Source organism: Chlorocebus sabaeus, chromosome 6 (assembly GCF_047675955.1).
Source record: "Chlorocebus sabaeus isolate Y175 chromosome 6, mChlSab1.0.hap1, whole genome shotgun sequence".
NCBI classification, from domain to species: Eukaryota; Metazoa; Chordata; class Mammalia; order Primates; family Cercopithecidae; genus Chlorocebus; species Chlorocebus sabaeus.
This window is the reverse complement of record NC_132909.1, coordinates 60,069,488-60,084,757: the sequence shown is the minus strand read 5'-3', so window position 1 is coordinate 60,084,757 and position 15,270 is coordinate 60,069,488. Positions and strand designations below refer to the sequence as shown.

Genomic DNA, 15,270 nt, shown 5'->3' with positions numbered 1-15,270 from the left:
GCAGAGCTGGAAGCTGATCATATTAAAAATCAGCGTGGATCGGATTCAGGATAGAGCCTCAAACTGGGTGTCCTGAAATTACCCATTTTTGTGTTGTTGGATTCTTTGTTTTTGGAGATGAAGTCTCACTCCGTTGCCCAGGCTGGCGTGCAGTGGCATGATCTCGGTTCACTGCAACCTCCGCCTCCTGGGTTCAGGAAATTCTCCTGCCTCAGCCTCCTGAGTAGCTGGGATTACAGGCATGCGCCACCACACCTGGCTAATTTTTGTATTTTTAGTGGAGACGGGGTTTTGCCATGTTGGCCAGGCTGGTCTCGAACTCCTGACCTCAGGTGATCCGCCCGCCTCGGCCTCCCAAAGTGCTGGGATGACAGGCATGAGCCATCGCGCCTGGCCCATTTTTGTGTTGTTGAACTTAAAGCATGAGCTTGGGCAAATCCCTTCTTCTTTTGAGCCATAGGGTAAAGGTGAGAGGAGAGTCTTGTAAGCTCCGTGATTAGTTCCAGAAGTCCAGGGTGATCCAGTCATGCTTGCATCACTTCCGTGTCATTTATGGACTCGATGAGAGACAAAAGGGCCTCTGGGGACTGTGAGTTGCATAAGCCTCTGCTGAACTGACAGAACATTCAGGTTTCAGGGAGAGGTGAGGTCATTGCCAGGGATCTTATTCAAGGGATAAAGGCTGACACCTGTTCCTGAAGAGGGACCACATGGTGCATGCCTGGAAATGGAAAACCCGGGCTTGCATTCTGGCTCTGCTTCTGATGTTTGGGTCTTGGTTTCCTCAACTGAAAAATAAGGGGGCTCCTCTCAAGGCTGAGGATGGGTCCCCATTTGTCATCCTGTGGCTCTAAGATCAAGAAGATCTAGACCTCCTTCTAAACGACTTGGACTTTGGGCTAAAATCTCTATTGGTAGATTTTGGCTTGCACAATGGTGGATTAGCTGCTAAGGACAAACCCACTCTCTTGCTGAGGTCAACTAGAAAAGCTGGACAGGGCCGGGTGCGGTGGCTCACGCCTGTGATCCTAGCACTGTGGGAGGCCGAGGCGGGAGGATCACTTGAGGTTGGGAGTTTGAGACCAGCCTGGCCAACATGGTGTAATCCTGTCTCTATTAAAATACAAAAATTAGCTGGGCGTGGTGGCTCGTGCCTGTAGTCCCAGCTACTCGGGAGGTTGAGGCACAAGAATTGCTTAAACCCGGGAGGCAGAGGTTGCAGTGAGCTGAGATTGCGCCACTGCACTCCAGCCTGGGTGACAGAGCAAGACCGTGTCTCAAAAAAGAAAGAAAAGCTCAACAGAATGTCAAAGCTCAAGGGCCTGCAGGGTTATTAAGATAATGGAGAATTTCCAGCCAGGATTTAGGGGAGGATCGAAGGAGAGCCTGGGTTTGGGGTCACTTTTTCTGGGGTGGGGAGGGTTTGCTGAGAGGCCGAGTGATATTTCTATCAGCTTCACAAGGCCAAGGGTACAGAAATTGAGGTCCAGGGTTTCCCGAGGAGAGAAGCCTTGGTAAATTCCCCCTTGGGGTGAATTGGGACAACTTAATGTTGCACTGTAAGAGGAACGATCACAGCTGGGCGTGGTGGCTCACGCCTGGAATCCCAGCACTTTGGGAGGCTGAGGCAGGTGGATCACCTGAGGTCAGGAGTTTGAGACCAACCTGGCCAACACGGTGAAACCCCGTCTCTACTAAAATACAAAAATTAGCTGGGCATGATGGCAGGTGCTTGTAATCCCAGCTAGTCAGGAGGCTGAGACGAGAGAATCGCTAGAATCCAGGAGACAGTGGTTGCAGTGAGCCAAGACTGCGCCACTGCACTCCAGCCTTGGCAGCTGAGTGAGACTCTGTCTCAAAAATAAGTAAATAAATAAATACATAAATAAGAGTAATCATCAGGAAGCAGACCGGTCCTCAGAGCAACTGTAGCTGAGTTTGAATAATCTCAATCCCTGATACTAGATTAGGGTGATCCTAGATTGCTCGTGATCCCAAATGCCTGGAAGAAGTAAACATAAATCCTCTCCGGAGGAAAACAATATCATCCCAGGCCTCAGATTATTTCTATATACAAATCCGCAATGCAATGTCTGGCATGGAAGTAAAAATAACTAGACATACGAGGAGACAGGACCACATAAACAAAATTCAGCAGAAATAACCAGCACTACAAACAGACCCACAGGGTTTCCTCATACTGGGAATTGACAGAGACTTAATTAATTGTGTTAATTATGTTCAAGGAAATAAAAAGATGAGATTGGAATTTTAGCAGCAAATCGGAATGATAGGGAAAAAAAGGAGCCAGTGGATATGGAGAAAATGACAATATCTGAAAAGTAAGAACTCAATGGAAGAAATAAAAATTAGTGAACTGGAAGACAGAACAGAGAAAAATATCCAGAAAGAAGCAAGAAGACACAAAGGGAAAGAAACTACAGTAGAAAGAGCAAAAGACATAGAAGATGCAGTGAAGTACAATGTACATGTTATTGGAACACCAGAAGGAGGAGAGAGAGAATGAAGCAGGAACAATCTTTGAAGAGATAAGGACCAATAACTTTCTAAAACTGATAAAAAGATCTCAAGCCACAGATTTCAGAATCCCTAGAACCTCAGGCAAAAGAAATGTCCTAAAAAGTAGCAGAGAAATGGCCAATAAGCACATGAAATGGTATCTAATGATTAGTCATCAGGGAAATATGAATTAAAGCCATAAAGAGAGACTGCCTTTCAACCACTAGAGTGGCAAAAATTAAAAAGACTGACAACACTAAATATTTGGGAGGATGTAGAAGAACGGGATTCCTCATCCATTACTGACGGGAATGTGAAATAGTACAACCACCATGGAAAATGGTTTAGCAGTTTCTTATAAGGCTGAACACATACCTCACCTATGACCCAGCAATTCCACTCCTAGGGATTTACTCAAGATAAATAAAAACGTGTCTCCATAAAAGGGCTTGTACAAGATGTTCATAAGCTTTGACTCATAACGGCAAAACCTGGAAACAATCCAAATGCCTTTCAACGGGGGAATCGACAAGCCGTGGCGTTTCACACAATGAAATACAGCTGGCTGCACAATCAAAAAGAATAAACTACTGAGAGATCGAGCAACGTGTATGATTTCCAAAAATATTTTGTCAAGCAACAGAAGCTGCATATTAGAGGTGCATATTATATAATTCCATTTATAAAAAGTTCAAGAATAGGCCGGGCGCGGTGGCTCACGTCTGTAATCCCAGCACTTTGGGAGGCCGAGGCGGGCAGATCATGAGGTCAGGAGATGGAGACGATCCTGGCTAACACGGTGGAACCCTGTCTCTACTAAAAATACAAAAAATTAGCCAGGCGTGGTGGCGGGTGCCTGTGGTCCCAGCTACTTGGGAGGCTGAGGCAGGAGAATGGTGGGAACCCAGGAGGCAAAGCTTGCAGTGAGCCGAGATCGTGCCATTGCACTCCAGCCTGGGCAACAGAGCAAGACTCCATCTCAAAAAAAAAAAAAAAAGAAAAAAAGAAAAAAAGAAATAAATAAAGTTCAAGAATAGACAAAACTATGGTGATAGAAATGAAAACAGAGGTTGCTGCCTCTGGCCAGGGTGTTGGCTAGAAAGGGCCATGAAAAAAATTCTAGGGTGATGGAAATGTTCTGTATGTTGGTTGAGCTGTTGGCGTACACAGGTGTACACATTTGCTAAAATCCACCAAACTGTATCTTTAAGATCCGCTTATCTTACTGCATTTGAATTGTACTTTGACAAAAATCAGTTAATTACAAACAAAAATCAACAAACAAAGGTTGCCAGAGGAAAAAAACAGCAACAATTAGGTGGACCCAGTGAAAATATCCTTCAAGAATTAGGGGAAAATAAGGGCATTTTCAGATAAACAAAACCAGACTTTCTCACCAACAGACTTGCCTTTTATTTTTTATTTTTATTTTTATTTTTTTATTTTTTTTGAGACGGAGTCTTGCTCTGTCACCCGGGCTGGAGTGCAGTGGCCGAATGTCAGCTCACTGCAAGCTCCGCCTCCCGGGTTTACGCCATTCTCTTGCCTCAGCCTCCCGAGTAGCTGGGACTACAGGCGCCCGCCACCTCGCCCGGCTAATTTTTTGTATTTTTAGTAGAGACGGGGTTTCACCGTGTTAGCCAGGATGGTCTCGATCTCCTGACCTTGTGATCCGCCCATCTTGGCCTCCCAAAGTGCTGGGATTACAGGCTTGAGCCACCGCGCCCGGCCAGACTTGCCTTTTAAAAGGTAAAACTAGAGAAAGATAATTCCAGATGAAAGGTAGACAATGCAGGAAGGAGTGAAAAGCAACAAGAATGTTGCAGACAGGAAAGAACTTGATAAAATAATTCTAAAGTTCCAGTGGAAAGATCAACAGGAAGTGAAAACCTCTGTAAAAAACTTGGAACACACATGGATCATAACAGCCTTCAGCTCAGTCCTCACCTCCAACCATCCCACAACAGAAGATGTTCTATGCTTCTGCCTTCACATTTTTATTATATGATTTTTATTATATTATTTTGGTCATTGAATTCCAGTGATAGGAGTTATAAATATTACTTCAGGAGTTTACTAGTGATACATTAATTGAATTTTGCAATTCTACATGCACACAAAATGAAGTCAGCAGCTGAATATATATATATATATATATATACACACACACACACATCCCCCATCCGCTGTGACTGGTCCAACGTCATAGTGATAAGACTCAATGCCAGCTGCCCCCAGAGACTTTTCTTCAGTCCAGCCAGCCCCTCCCTGGACGTCCACTTCAGCAGTGCTCTGCAACCTCAGGCAGATCCCTGTGTGCTTCACCAATGGCCTCTGCTCTACTCCCCACTCCCTCCATCTCCTCCCAATAGCTAGAGTGTGCTTCTGAAAATGCAGTTGAATCTGTTTCTCCCCTGCTCAGAAACCACCAGCAGCTTCTAATTCCTTACAAAATCAAGTGCAAAAATCAAGGCTTATTGTTCAATTCCCACCCCCAAGAATTCTTCCCCCAGCTCCAATCCTGTCAAAGAACTGCCTTCTCTGATGTATGGCTCCAGGATCATCTCCTTTTTCACCCTGTGGCCTCATGAGCTCAGCATTTTCCAGATTCGGAAACCCTGTAGGGGGCCATGAGGCAGATGGCTGTCCCTGAAACTAAGGCCCAGAGAAGGTAGATGGCTCGCCCAGAAGATACTTATTATAATAAATTGGCTCACATAATGATGGAGGCTGAGAAGTCATAGATGTACAATTGGCAAGTTAGAGAGACACGAGAACCGACAGTTTCTGTCTGAAAGCCAGCAGGCTTGAGGCCCAAGAGCAGATGTTTCAATTGGAGTCCAAAGGCTGGAAAAACCTATGTGCCAGCTTGAAGGCTGCCAGGCGGGAGGAATTTTCTCTTCCTCAGCATTTTTGAGTTCTATCGAGGGCTTTAACTGATTAGATGAGGCCCCTACATTGGGGAGGGGGAGCTTTAGGCTTTACACAGCCAATGGTTCATTTCATCCAGAAATATACTCACAGACACACCCAGAATAACATTTCAACATATATCTGTGCATCCCGTGGACCAGTCAAGTTAACACATAAAATGAACAGTTACAACAACCTTGGAGTCAATCATCCAGCCCACCACATCATTCTCTCATGGCGCTCGGTTACTTTTCTCCTAGTACTTATAATGTGATATTTCAGTTGTCCCCTACTGGACTGTAAGCCTCAGGAGGCCAAAGATCTGGGGGCTGGGCGCAGTGGCTCATGAGGGTAGTCCCAGTACTTTGGGAGGCTGAGGCAGGAGGATCGCTTGAGCCCAAGAGTTCGAGACCAGCCTGGGAAACATGGCAAAACCTTGATTCTACAAAAACAAAAACAAACAAAAACACAAAGAAAACAAAACCAGTTGGGTGTGGTGGTGCACACCTGTAGTCCCAGCTACTCATAAGGCTGAGACAGGAGAATCGCTTGAGCCCAGGAAGTGGAGGTTGCAGTGAGCCGAGATCATGCTACTGCACTCCAGTCTGGGCAACAGGATAAGACCCTGTCTCAAAAAAAATAATAATAATAAAATAAAATAAAGAAAAAAGAAGAGAAGGTCTGAGTTGTTCTCCCCAGAACGTGGTATATATAAATGCTCAAGAGACATTTACTTGGGGCCTGAAGTGGGGGCTATGCCTGTCTTTGCAGATGTCGACCTTAACCCTGGAAGATCACTTTACCCTGTGACACGCTCCTTCTTTATGATGTGAGCTTCAAATGTTATTTCTTTTTGGAAGACTTTTTAATGGCTTCTAGTGCCAGGTGACCTTGACTCAGAATTCCTGGAACACGGTACACTCGGAAAGTCACCTGGACTGTTTGTTGCAGACTAAATATTTGTGTCCTCCTCTGACCTCACCGAGTTCATAGGTGGAAACCCTGGGTCAGGTGTGGTGGCCCATGCCTGGAATTCCAGTGCTTTGCGAGGCCAAGGTGGGAGGATCACTTGAGCCCAGGAGTTTGAGACCAGCCTGAGCAATAGAGTGAAACCCCACCTGTACAAAAATAAGAAAATTAGCTGGGTATAGTGGTATGTGCCTATAGTCTCAGCTACTTGGGTGGCTGAGGCAGGAGGATTGCTTGAGCCCAGGAGTTGGTGGCTGCGGGGAGTTATGACCACACCACTGCACTTCAGCCTGGGCCACAGAGTGAGACATATCTCAAAAAGAAAAGAAGGCTGGGCGTGGTGGCTCACGCGTTTAATCCCAGCACTTTGGGAGGCTGAGATGGGCAGATCACGAGTTCAAGAGTTTGAGACCAGCCTGGCCAACACGGTGAAATCCCGTCTCTACTAAAAATACAAAAACATTAGCCAGGCATGGTGGCGGGCGCCTGTAATCCCAGCTACTCAGGAGGCTGAGACAGGAGAATGGCTTGAACCCAGGAGGCAGCGGTTGCAGTGAGCCGAGATCACGCCATTGCGCTCCAGCCTGGGCAACATGAGAGAAACTCCGTCTCAAAGAAAAAAGAAAGAAAAGAAAAGAGCCTCAGCTTGCTGTTTTTGAAACCGAAGGCACGTGTTTTTTTCCTAATCAGAACTAAAGTGAAAGATTAAAACAATCGATGTTTTGTTTGTCTTGGAGCAAGAGATACAAGATCTGTGTTTCTGGCTTGCAGACAAGAGCACCGCAGCCCTGAAGCATGTGTGGGTCGTGCGTGTGACAGAACACAGGAGGCCTGCGGCGAGGTCCTGACAGGGAGGACCTTCTCGGGCTGGAGACCTGGTTCTGAGCACGTCCCCTGGACTTCCCTGAGCCTCAGCTTTCTCGGCTGTAAAATTCAGAACTAGAGAGCGGTTTCCCTGTGCTCCATGACACCCTCGGGGTTCTGTGTGGAGGCTGAGCCACCCTGGGTTCTCAGGAGGGGCTCTCTTGGTCTTGGGGTGCAGTCTGTGCTTCATGGTCAGATTCCATTTGTGTATGTGTATATTTTATTATACAGATAATAAAAGATATATACATACACATTTTTAGAGACAGATTCTCACTCTGTTGCCCAGGCTGGAGTGCAGTGGTGCAATAATAGCTCACTGTAGCCTCCAACTCCCTGGGCTCAAGTGATCCTCCTGCCTGGGCCTCCTGAGTAGCTGGGCCTACAGGTGCATGCCACTAGGCCTGGCTAGTTTTTTATTTTTTTGTAGAGATGAAGTATCTACAACTATGTTGCCCAGGTTGGCCTCAAACTCCTGGCCACAAGCGATCCTCCTGTCTCAGCCTCCCAAATCACTGGGGCTGCAAGCGTGAGCCATGGCTCCTGGCCTATAATAAAATAAATATGGTATAGAATATAGAATAGCTTCATAATATATAAGTGTCATCAACATATAATACACTGAGCATGCTCAAAGTGTACAGTTCCGATGGGGCAGGAAGCTGGAGGCAGGAAATTGGCCCTGGAGTGGGGAGCTGCGGTGTTAGGTGGGGACAGTGACTGCGGGGCTGATGAGAAATTATGAAAGGTCGGCCGGGCGCGGTGGCTCAAGCCTGTAATCCCAGCACTTTGGGAGGCCTAGACGGGCGGATCACGAGGTCAGGAGATCGAGACCATCCTGGCTAACACGGTGAAACCCCGTCTGTACTAAAAAATACAAAAAACTAGCCGGGCGAGGTGGTGGGCGCCTGTAGTCCCAGCTACTTGGGAGGCTGAGGCAGGAGAATGGCGTGAACCCGGGAGGCGGAGCTTGCAGTGAGCTGAGATCTGGCCACTGCACTCCAGCCTGGGCGACAGAGCGAGACTCCGTCTCCAAAAAAAGAAAAAAAAAAAAAAGAAATTATGAAAGGTCTTGAGGGAAGCGACGCAGAATTTCAAAAGAACATAATGAATGCACTTTGGGAGGCCAAGGCAGGTGGATCACCTGATGTCGGGAGTTCCAGACCAGCCTGGCCAACACGGTGAAATCCCGTCTCTACTAAAAATACAAACATCAGCCGGGCATGGTGGAGCGCGCCTGTACTCCCAGTTACTTGGGAGGCTGAGGTGGGAGAATCGCTTGAACCTGGAAGGCAGAGGCTGCAGTGAGCTACGATTGCGCCACTGTCCTCCAGCCTGGACGACAGAGCAAGACTCTGTCTCAGACAAAACAAAACAAAAACACAGTGAATGGAGAGGAGAAAAGCTGCAGTGGCTGTGGAGGCCCTGATGCCATGGATGGTAAACTGGTATCTTCTGATGATGGTGACTTTCTTGTAAAAACAGAACATACATGGGCCGGGCATGGTGGCTCAAGCCTGTAATCCCAGCACTTTGGGAGGCCGAGACGGGCGGATCACGAGGTCAGGAGATCGAGACCATCCTGGCTAACACGGTGAAACCCCGTCTCTACTAAAAAATACAAAAAATTAGCCGGGCGTGGTGGCGGGCGTCTGTACTCCCAGCTACTTGGGAGGCTGAGGCAGGAGAATGGCCTAAACCCGGGAGGCGGAGCTTGCAGTGAGCTGAGATCCGGCCCCTGCACTCCAGCCTGGGTGGCAGAGCGAGACTCCGTCTCAAGAAAAAAAAAAAAAAACAGAACATACATGAACATCAGGAACAAGGACAGCCATGCTGAGTGGCCCAGGTCAGTGTGCTGAGAATGAAACCGATCAGGTCAGTTTTAGAGAGATCTCTCCACGTATGCTATCCAAAGCAAGTGTCAGGCCGTGAGCAGTGGGGGTGACTCATGCCTGTCATCCTACCACTTTGGGAAGCCAAGGCAGGAGGAGCGTTTGAGGCCAGGAGTTTGAGACCAGCCTGGGCAACACATTGAGACCCCCGTCTCTACCAAAATAAATAAATAAATAAATAAATAATTAGCCGGGCATGGTGGTGCACACCTGTAGTCCCAGCTACTCGGGAGGCTGAGGCATGAAGACTGCTTGAGCCCCGGAGTTGGAAGCGCAAGTGAGCTATGATTGCACCACTGCAGCCCAGCCTGGGCAACAGAGCAAGACCCTGTCTCTAAAGACACACAATAGAAAGGCATGCATGTATTTTACCTACAAGGTTCACTATTCTAACAGCTCCACTGAGATTCCTACATTCCTCATTGCACTGGAAGTGCTGATGGCTTCAGACTTCCTAGATATATCTCTATCTATCTATCTATCTATTTATTTTTATTTTTTATTTTTATGTATTTATTTTTTTTAAGATGGAGTCTCGCTCTGTCACCCAGGCTAGAGTGCGGTGGCTCAATCTCGGCTCACTGCAAGCTCCGCCTCCCGGGTTCACGCCATTCTCCTGCCTCAGCCTCCCAAGTAGCTGGGACTACAGGCGCCCGCCACCACGCCCGGCACATTTTTTGTATTTTTAGTAGAGATGGGGTTTCACCGTGTTAGCCAGGATAGTCTCGATCTCCTGACCTTGTGATCCTCCCACCGTGGCCTCCCAAAGTGCTGGGATTACAGGCGTGAGCCACTGCGCCTGGCAATTTTTTGTATTTTTAGTAGAGACGGGGTTTTACCATGTTGGCCAGGCTGGTCTCAAACTCCTAAGCTCAGGTGATCTGCCTGCCTCAGCCTCCCAAAGTGCTGGGATTACAGGCGTGAGCCACCGCGCCTGGCCTATTTTTTTTTTTTTTTTTTTTTGAGATGGAGTCTTGCTCTGTCTCCCAGGCTGGAGTGCAACGGCATGATCTCAGCTCACTGCTACCTGCGCTTCCCGGGTTCAAGTGATTCTCCTGCCTCAGCCTCCCTAGTAGCTGGGATTACAGGCACCCGCCACCACGCCTGGCTAACTTTTGTATTTTTAGTACAGACGGGGTTTCACCATATTGGCCAGGCTGGTCTCGAGCTCCTGACCTCAGGTGATCCACCTGCCTCAGCCTCCCAAAGTGCTGGGATTACAGGCGTGAGCCATGGCACCCAGCCCTAGTTGTTAAATAAAGTAAATTATAATAAACTGTTAACTAATTTCAGTATTTAATACTTGTAGTTGAGTTAGTAATTTATTCATATATTGTGTGTTTCTGTGTACAACTGAACCATAAACTGCATTGCAAAGCACATTATCTTCTGTTTTTTTTTTTTTTTTTTTTTTTTTTTTTTTGCTTGGCAATCAGAATTGAAATTTGTTTGTGATGACAATAAATTAAGGATATTTTCACAAACCGAGAAATAAACATATATAACAATTTTTTTTTTGGATGGAGTTTCCCTCTTGTCACTCAGGCTGGAGCGCAGTGGCGTGATCTCAGCTCACCACAACCTTTGCCTCCTGGTTCAAGGGATTCTCCCGTCTCAGTCTCCTGAGTAGCTGGGATTACAGGCACCCACCACCATGCCTGGCTAATTTTTGTATTTTTAGTAGAGACAGAGTTTTACCATGTTGGCCAGGCTGGTCTTGAACTCCTAAACTCAGGTGATCTGCCCGCTTCAGCCTCCCAAAGTGCTGGGATTATAGGTGGGAGCTACCTACCGCGCCTGGCCATAAGCTCAACTTTAGATGCATACGATATCCAAAGGGGAACGGACACCCACTCCACACGGTCCCAGTGGATCCCTGAATGGAGCTCTGTGCTGGAGGCTGGTTGTCGTCCCTCCCCCAGCTGCCCTGCCACATTTGCCAAAGGGTTTAGGGAGAACAACCTAGAGGGCTTGCTCATCCAGTGGCCTAAAGCTCTGCATTCTAAATACACACCATCCCAGGAACTCACACCTCTGCTTTCTCTCCTTCCTTCCTTCCTTCCTTCTTTCCTTCCTCCCTCTCTCCCTCTCTCTCTCTTCCTTCCTTCCTTCTTTCCTTCCTCCCTCTCTCCCTCTCCCTCCCTCCCTCTCTCTCTTTCTTTCTTCTTTCTTTCCTTCTTTCTTTCTTTCTCTCTTCCTTCCTTCTCTCTCTCTTCTTTCCTTCCTCCCTCCCTCTCTCTCCCTCTCTCTCTCTCTTTCTTTCCTTTCTTTCTTTCTTTTTCTTTCTTTCTTTTCTTTTTTTCTCTCTCTCTCTTTCTTTCTTTCCTTCCTTTCTCAATCTCTCTTTCCTTTTTTCTTCTCTGAGAAGGGGTCTTGCTCTGTTGCTGAGGCTAGAGTACAGTGGTTTGATCCCAGCTCACTGAAGCCTTGATCTCCTGGGCCCAAGCGATTCTCCTGCCCCAGCCTCCCAAGTAGCTGGGACCACAGGTACACGCCACCATGCCCAGCTAATTTTTTATTTTTTATCTTTTGTAGAGATAGAGTCTCACTATGTTGTCCAGGTTGGTCTCGATCTCCTGGCCTCTGGTGATCCTCCTGCCTCAGCCTCCCACAGTGCTGGGATTACAGGCGTGAGCCTCCACACCTGGCCTGTGCTCTGAGACTGATTCTTGCTGGGACCTTTGGCACGACCCTAAGAATCAGAGGGTGGGTGTGTGGGACCCTGCTCGGGGGTGGGTGGACTGAATCCAGGTGTCCTGGGCTGTAAAGTCAAGAAGCAGACAGCAGACCTGGGGTGGCTGGAGACTTCGCGGGGACCCTGGGGTTGCTGAGGCTGGAGCATCCTGAGAAGCCCACACGTGCCTGGTCTGTCTCTGCCGAGCAGACAGCGAGGCCGGCTGGGCAGCGGGACAGACTGGCTTTCCCCTCCCGCGGAGACCTGCCAGAGCAAACCCAGCTCCTTTTTTAGGCCTGTGATGCCACGGCTACTCTTGGAGGTGTTTTCCAGCTGCACAGGAAGCCGTGACAGCGAGACCCAGAGAGGCTGGCGGTGGCTCTGGATTCCACGCATAGCTCTCATAGTTGGGAAAGTGCCACTCCCGGCTCGATAAACCGACCGGGAGCCGCCGCCGCCAGGGCCATCTTCTCACCAGCAGGGAAAGAGCGTGCAGCCGGTGGAGGCTTCTGAGAGCTGGCCGGGTGGCCTGCGTAAAAGGACAGGAATGTCAAGAATGCACCCGGCCTGGCAGAGACAGGGACTTTACCCAGCAGCGGCCGCAGGGCCTGGCGGCCAGAGAGGCGAGGGAGCAGTAGCTACTGAGGGTTCCTCCACCGACAGGGAAGTTCCTGCATTCCCCAGACCCTGTTAAAAGAGGCTGATCAGATTGGGTGCGGTGGCTCATGCTTCTAATCCCAGCACTTTGGGAGACCCAGTCAGGAAAACTGCTTGAGGCCAGGAGTTCAAGGCCAGCCTGGGCAACTCAGTGAGACCCTGTCTCTAAAATAAAAAATTAAAAATAAGAGTTCTTGGGGAAGCGAGGCAGAATTTCAGGAGAACATAATGAGGGTGGAGTGAGCTGGGATGGAACCACTGCACTCCAGCCTGGGCAATACAGCAAGACTCTGTCTCTAAGTAAAAAAAAAAAAAAAATTAAGGCCAGGCACAGTGGCTCACGCCTATAATCCCAGCACTTTGGGAGGCTGAGGTGGGTGGATCACGAGGTCAGGAGTTCGAGACCAGCCTGGCCAAATGGTGAAACCCTGTCTCTACTAAAAATGCAAAAAAAAAAAAAAAAAAAAAAAATTAGCCTGGCATGGTGGTGGGCACCTGTAATCCCAGCTAGCTACTCAGGAGGCTGAGGCAGGAGAATCACTAGAACCTGGAAGGTGGAGGTTGCAGTGAGCCGAGATCACACCACTGTACTCCAGCCTGGGGGACAAAGTGAGACTCTGTCTCAAGAAAATAAAAATAAAAATAAAGTAAGAGAGGCTGATCAGGGCTGAGGACTGAGCTGGGAAGAAATGGTGCTTCTGTACCCAGTGCTGCTGGGCCTCTTGTCTGGGGCTGGTTGCAGGGTGGCCCTTCCAAAGAGCTCCGTGTGGCAGGTGCACAGCTGAGCCTTGGCTAGGCTCAAGGCAAGCAGCTCTGTGTGTTCCTTTTTTTTTTTTTTTTGAGATGGAGTCTTGCTCTGTCACCCAGGCTGCAGTGCAATGGCACGACCTTGGCTCACCGCTCCGCCTCCTGGGTTCAAGTGATTCTCCCGCCTCAGCCTCCCGAGTAGCTGTGATTACAGGCGCCCACCACCACGCCTGGCTAATTTCTATATTTTTTAGTAGAGACGGGGTTCTACCATGTTGCCCAGGCTGGTCTTGAACTCCTGGCCTCAAACAATCCACCCAGCACGGCCTCCAAAGTGCTGGGATTACAGGTGTGAGTCATCACACCTGGCTTTGGGTTTTTTGATTTGTACACTGAATGTTTATTACTGACAGCCAGCAAGGAAAGGGGGACCCCGTCCTACGACTGCAAGGAAGTGAATTCTGGAAGAACCTGAATGAGATGGGGACGACAACTGGAAGCTTCGCGTCAGACAGGAGGTAGCTCACATTTCAGTTTTCAGCCTGGGAGACCCTGGGCAGAGGACCCCATCCACCATGACCTCCAGAACCATAAGCTCAGGCATGGGTGTTGCTTTAAGCCACCACGTGTGGGGTAGTTTGTTATGCAGTGTAAGGAGCTGATACGCAAAGCCAGGATGGGACTGGTTGGGGTCTCCAGGCTGGAGGGCTCCTGGGTGAGCAGGCATGGGTCCCACAGCCTGGGACAGCTTCAGCTCTTATTCGCCCTTCGCTGCCGCCGGGTGTTAGATGCTGGACAGAACATGCTGCACACATCGCCTCTGCTGTTTTCCTTTTTTGTTGTGTTTTTTTAAGTTTGTTTTCGAGGCAGAGCCTCGCTCTGTCCCCCAGGCTGGAGTGCAGTGGCACGATCTTGGCTCACTGCAACCTCCGCCTCCCGGGTTCAAGTGACTCTCCTGCCTCAGCCTCCTGAGTAGCTGGGATTACAGGCGTCCATCACCATGCCATGTTAATCTTTCATTTTTATTTTTTTGTAGAGACAGGGTTTCCCCATGTTGGCCAGGCTGCTCTTGAACTCCTGACCTCAAGTGATCCGCCTGCCTTGGCCGCCCAAAGTGCTGGGATTCTAGGTATGAGACGCTGTGCCTGGCCTCCTTTTTTTTTTTTTTTTTTTTTTTTTAGACAGGGTCTTGTTCTGTCACCCAGGCTGGAGTGCAGCGGTGCAATCACAGCTCACTGCAGCCTCGACCTCCTGGCCTCCAGAGATCCTCCCACCTCAGCCTCCTGAGTAGCTGGGACTACAGGTGTGCACCACCATGCCTGGTTAATTTTTAATACTTTTTTCTTTTGGAGCTGGGGCCTCGCTCTATTGCTCAGACTGGTTTCAAGCTCCTGGGCTCAAGTGCTCCCTCTGCCTCGGCCTCCCAAAGTGCTAGGATCCCGGGCGTGAATCCGGGCACAAGCTCCCGGCCTGCAGTTTCACAGCCTTGAGATGAGGATGCAGCATTCAAATCCTGCAGAGTGCCGGGCGCGGCGGTGGCTCAGCTGGTGATCCCAGCACGGTGGGAGGCTGAGGCGGGAGGGTCACGAGGTCAGGAGTTCAAGACCAGCCTGGACAACATAGTGAAACCCCACCTCTACCAAAAATACAAAAATTAGCCTGGCGCGGTGGCTCAGCTGGTGATCCCAGCACGGTGGGAGGCCGAGGCAGGAGGATCACGAGGTCAGGAGTTCAAGAACAGCCTGGCCAACATGGTGAAACCCCACCTCTACCAAAAATACAAAAATTAGCCAGGCGTGGTAGCTCACCCCTGCGATCCCAGCACGGTGGGAGGCCGAGGCAGGAGGGTCACGAGGTCAGGAGTTCAAGACCAGCCTGGCCAACATGGTGAAACCCCACCTCTACTAAAAATACAAAAATTAGCCTGGTGCAGTGGCTCACCCCTGCAATCCCAGCATGGTGGGAGGCCGAGGCAGGAGGATCATGAGGTCAGGAGTTCAAGACCAGCCTGGCCAACATGGTGAAATCCCACCT

At 49.1% G+C, this 15,270-nt stretch overlaps 1 protein-coding gene and 1 pseudogene across 1 annotated transcript in view; one reads left to right on the top strand and one right to left on the bottom strand.

Annotated features, from left to right (window-relative positions):
• Positions 1-15,270, bottom strand: part of GNG7 (G protein subunit gamma 7) — a 205,075-nt gene that overhangs the window by 16,935 nt on the left and 172,870 nt on the right. The window lies entirely within an intron of this gene.
• LOC140711978 (elongin-C pseudogene) lies at positions 7,316-9,612 on the top strand (annotated as a pseudogene).